The sequence below is a fragment of the Phacochoerus africanus genome, chromosome 3, assembly GCF_016906955.1.
Source record: "Phacochoerus africanus isolate WHEZ1 chromosome 3, ROS_Pafr_v1, whole genome shotgun sequence".
NCBI classification, from domain to species: Eukaryota; Metazoa; Chordata; class Mammalia; order Artiodactyla; family Suidae; genus Phacochoerus; species Phacochoerus africanus.
Genome location: NC_062546.1, coordinates 131,315,338 through 131,320,405, shown reverse-complemented (window position 1 = coordinate 131,320,405; position 5,068 = coordinate 131,315,338). Strand labels below are relative to the sequence as shown.

At 42.6% G+C, this 5,068-nt stretch overlaps 1 long non-coding RNA gene across 1 annotated transcript; it reads left to right on the top strand.

Annotated features, from left to right (window-relative positions):
* Positions 1 to 2,504: 2,504 nt before the first annotated feature.
* On the top strand, positions 2,505 to 4,819 carry LOC125122208 (uncharacterized). The gene is made up of 3 exons (XR_007133729.1): positions 2,505 to 2,674; positions 2,901 to 3,001; positions 4,234 to 4,819. It is a non-coding gene; the product is annotated as an uncharacterized LOC125122208 (long non-coding RNA).
* Positions 4,820 to 5,068: the final 249 nt, after the last annotated feature.

Here is a 5,068-nt window from a genome sequence, read left to right as displayed (position 1 = left end):
TAAAAGTGAATGAATTATTTAGACATATCCTTAGAGATATTCAGTTATGTCCTCTTATATAATTTCCTCCTCCTAACTAGGGTAGAACTATTACTATCCAGTCTGTATATCTTGGCTTGAATTTCTTTAATTATCTTTGTATAAGCAATGCTCTTAAAATAAACACGTAGTTCTATAGAAAACAATCCAGAGGAATATATAATAAAAAAAACCTGACAGTGGGTATCTGGGAAGTAGAATTGGGGAGGATTTTTTTCAAATGTTTTACAGTCTTTGTGTGTTACTTTTATAATTAAAATATCTATCTCTGTGTGTGTGTGTATGTAAGATAAAGTAAGAGTTGTACAGAGTAGGTTTGGGCTCTGCTATTTGTAGTTCTTTATGGTTTTCACCTTTATCCCAAAGGGGTTTCACTGTCACAAACCTGAAAGGATATTCTGTTGAACTTCACATGGCATTCCAAGATCTGGTATAGCTACTTGGACCAAATGTCTCTGAACTGAGGTGACCCAAGGCAATTGCTCTGCTCTAGACAGTTAGATCTAAATTGGGGTCAGCAGTGTGGTGTGGCCAGGCACGTCTAAACTAGGTCAATGGGCAATCCCTCATCAGGTCACAATCAGCCACAGAAAACACACGTGCAAGCACTGGAAATGAACTTTACATGTTAAAAAAAAAAAAAGACAAATAAATTATAATGTAAATATAAATACACATCCCTGGTGTGCCTGTTGTGGCTCAGTGGTTAACGAATCCGACTAGGAACCATGAGTTGCGGGTTCCATCCCTGGCCTTGCTCAGTGGGTTAAGGATCCAGCATTGCCGTGAGCTGTGGTGTAGGTCGCAGAGGTGGCTCAGGTCCCAGGTTGCTGTGGCTGTGGTGTAGGCCGGCAGCTGCAGCTCTGATTCCACACCTAGCTTGAGACCTTCCATATGCTGCAGGTGTGGCCCTAAAAAAAAAAAAAATACATACATACATATATATATATATATATATATATATATATATAGAGAGAGAGAGAGAGAGAGAGAGAGAGAGAGAGAGAGAGAGAGAGAGATCCCTATGTCCTCTCCATTCCTACACTATAAATGGTTTAGCACCAATATGTCCTGGAAAGTATTCTCAGACTTTTGTTACCGTCATATGGTTCTACTGTGGGGACGAGGAGCAGGTTATGTACCCAAGTCCCTATTGATGGGCATAAAGTTGTTTCCAATAATTTCTGTATAAACAACACTACAATTCATAACCTTATACACAGGTCCACTGATAAGTGTGCAGTTATCTCTAGGGTATATTTCAGAAGTCATTTCCATAGTGCTCTTTACTTTTCTTTGTCGGCCCAACCCGGGGCACGTGGAAGTTCCTAAGCTGGTTGAATTGGAGCTGCAGCTGCTGGCCTATGCCACAGCCACAGCAATGCTGAATCCAAGGGGCATCTGTGACCTTGTGGCAATGCCTGATCCTTAACCCACTGAGCGAGGCCAGGGATCAAACCTGCATTCTCATGGATACTAGTGGGATTCTTAACACCTGCTGAGCCACAACGGGCAACTCTTCAGATTGTTGTTTCTTAAAGCATGGACTTCCTTAACTCCAATGTAAACTTCCTCTGTTCATTTCCACTAAACTCAAGGGGCTTGTGTAAACCCATTTATGAAAAAGAAAATTGGTATATTGTGAGGTATGTGTGCAAAGGATGGTGTGTGCGTTGGTGTTTGTGTGTGTGTGGGAGGTGGTACCGTGTGTGAGTGTAGGTGTTGTGTGTGTAGGGATGTGTGTAGGGGGGTGGTATGCATATATACATGTGAAGTGTGTGGGGCATGTTGCGTATGGGTGTGGGTGATGTGTGTTTGTGTGGTATGTGTGTGGGAGGGAGGGTGGTATGTGTATGGGGTGTCTGTGTGTGTGGTATTGTGTGCGTAGGTGTTGTGGTAGGGTGTGCGTGGGTGTAGGTGCTATGTGTGTGTGTTGTGGGGGGTATTGTGTTTGTGTGTGGTAGGTGGTATATGTGTTGTATGTGTTGTGGGGGGATGTTGTGTGGGGTGTTGTATTTGTGTGTGTGAGGTGGTATGTGTGTTGTGTGTGTGTGTTGTATGGGGGGTGTTGTGTGGGGGTGTAGGTGTTATGTTTGTGAGAGGTGATATGTGTATTGTGTGTGTTATATGTGTATTGTTGGGCTGTAGGTGTTGTGTCTGTGCGGTGTTGTATTTGTGTGTGTGAAGTGGGATGCATATGTATTGTGTATGTTGCAGGGGGTATTGTGTTTGTGCCTTTGTGAGGTGGAGTGTGTGTTGTGTTGTTTGGTGTTGTGTGGTGGTGGAGGTGCTATGTGCAGCGGTGTGTGTGGGGTTTGTGTGAGGTGGTGTGTGGGTGGTGCAGTGTGTGTGGAGGGTGTGTGGAGGAATGGGGTGTGCGTGTGGAGGCTGCAAACTGGGAGCTCCTCCTAATTTAGGCTCCACCTGCGGGAAAGGCACAGGAAGAGGGCTCTGAGGAGCTGCCCTGCACCCGTCTTCTGATCGTGACTTAGCCCCGTTTGCTGTTTTCCATGTATTTATAGCAGATATCTCATGCTTCTATCTGTGCCTTTCACTTCTGACCTCTGACTAAAGAAAAATTTTTTTTTCTGATCTGTGTTTCAGTCTCACCAGCGATTTATGGAGTTGGCTCTTGGTAAGTTTTTCTTTTGATCATTGTTCACCCTCAGTTAATTTGCTCAAGTAAAAAGCAAACTCTCAGGAGGAGATTAGCGAGGAGAAGGACCGAATTTAGCTTTATCAAATGAAGTGTTTCTGAATTTGATCACTCACTTCTCCCTCCAGGGGAAATTTAGGAAGTAATAGTAACCTCTTTGATATTTAACAACTCATTGATGGTCTCCGTTATTTATGTCTTAAAGGGCCACACTGACTTTAAACACTGATGACTCATTTAAACTCTAGTCATAGGCTGAAAACAGAAGTTGAATGAAAAGCACAACCTCCTCCAGACTGCCTTCTGGTGAGTCCTAAATTTGACCTGCATCTTACCTTTAGTGTGAAAGAGTCCTAATTTTGGCTTTCTTTTGTGCACACAGGTATTGCGGTAACGGGGGAGCTGGTTGTTGATTAGAGACAGGCAATTGTGAAAGTGATGTCAGAGAGATTTGCTCAGGCATGTGCCACTAGGTCACCTCTCCTGCACAGTTATTTTCGGAACAAAATACCGCAAATAGAGACCATAATATTTTTCTTTCCACATTGTTTATTCCGAGAGACATGGGAACCATCACGGAGAAGATTCATAGGCTTAAACTGTAAACCCTGCAAGGCTGCTTTGTTTGAGTTAATGAAGATGTGATTTGGGGTCTCCTCTTCGCCATCTCACCTCTGCTGTGAGAAAACGGCAGTTCTCTGAAATTTATGGGAATTCTGACCTAAAGGGCCAGGAAGTGCAGGAGACTGGAGAAGGTGGGTAGAAAGGAGACCGGCCCCCAGTGGTGCACTTTTCCCAGGAGAGAAAATAATATTACCTGCAGCTCTTGGCACTGTTTCCATGGCACTGTTTTTAAATGCACAGAGATTTGCTTCTCCTCTTAAAATAGCCTCAGGCGTGTGAAAGACACTAGATGTCATTTAATTGACCTCTTCCATGTTTGAAGGCTGATAACCTATTTTATCTGGGGGAAAAAACATCTTGCAGTACTCAGAAAATCGTTAGCCCTAAAACTAGGCGCAATCTGCACATGCATAGCCCAAACAATGTTTTAGGGGGAAATGATCAGTTTTGCATTGAAATTTACTGTGAAAAATTTTATTTCAAAATGTCAATGTTTGCCAGTTCTATTAAGTTAACAGGGACAAGGCTAAAGGCTGAAAGAAGCCTTAGAGGAAGTCATGAAAGCTCCAGATTAAAAAATATTTTTTAAATGGTCTCATTGAGAAAATTTTCAAATGAGAGTCACACTCGAATGAATGAATGCTGTATCAAATTATCCGGAGACAAAGAAGAGAAGCCATTCTACCAGAACAAATGCAGTCTGCTTTGTCTAGGGGACAAATCATTCTTGCAGCCCATTTGGAAATGTCACTTTTAAGTCAATGAGAGTTGTGTTCAAATAAGAGGGGGATGCAAGACCCTATTATATTCATTAGGATGTGATGTTTTGCCTCTGAATGGTTTCTACAGTGCATGAAAATTCCTTTTTTGGTGGGGGAGGCATCTATCTTTTTAATGTCTTAAACTGTTTTCAGGTTTTACAAAGTGCTTCAGTTTTTACATTGAAAGGCCAGACATGATCACACTGGAACACCAGTTGTCCAGCTACAGAAGTTCTGACTTTCCGGGCAAGTCTTTTGAACTTTTAACTTGGTGAAAATAGAGTCGTTGGCTTGCATGCAGAAGTTGTCTTCTGGAAGTGATCCAGGGCTTAGAGTAGTCAATCCTGCCATTTTCTCCATCTTTCCAAGATGTCACCACTGGAGCTCTGTCCACAACAGGGTTGATTTGAGCAGCGATGATGTCCAGTGAAACAGGAAGTTCAGAGCTGAGATTGAGCAAAACTGACAGGGAAGTCAATTCACTGTCCCAAATTGATCAGATTGGCTGGCAACTTGGGGATTGTAGCCCAGCCAAAGCAGTTTGCCTTCTTGGTTCATTCTGACAAACTATAAATTCTCCAAAACTGCTGGTAAGCTCGTGAAACCAATTCGTTTTTGTTGCCAATATTAACAACTTTTTTTTGGATTACTAAAGGAGACGACATACTAATCAACAGTCCAACACCATCAAACTCTTCTGGCAGATATAATAAAACCCTTTTTACAACGACTGATGATGTTTTTGGATCCTTCTGAAGTTTGATTTTTTTTTTAAAAGGCGAGTTTCTCCATAGAGTCAGAAGGATATAAACTGGGCTGCCAGAGTTGAGCCATCTTTGCTCCACAACAAGCAGGGCTCCCGGCAGACATGCGCTTGGGGAGAAAGCAGACGCTCCCTTTGATCTGTTAAAGTCTCTCCAGAAATACACGAAGGCTGATACCTTGTGTGCAGTCTCAGAGCAGAAACTCAAAGTTTTTGGATGATCCA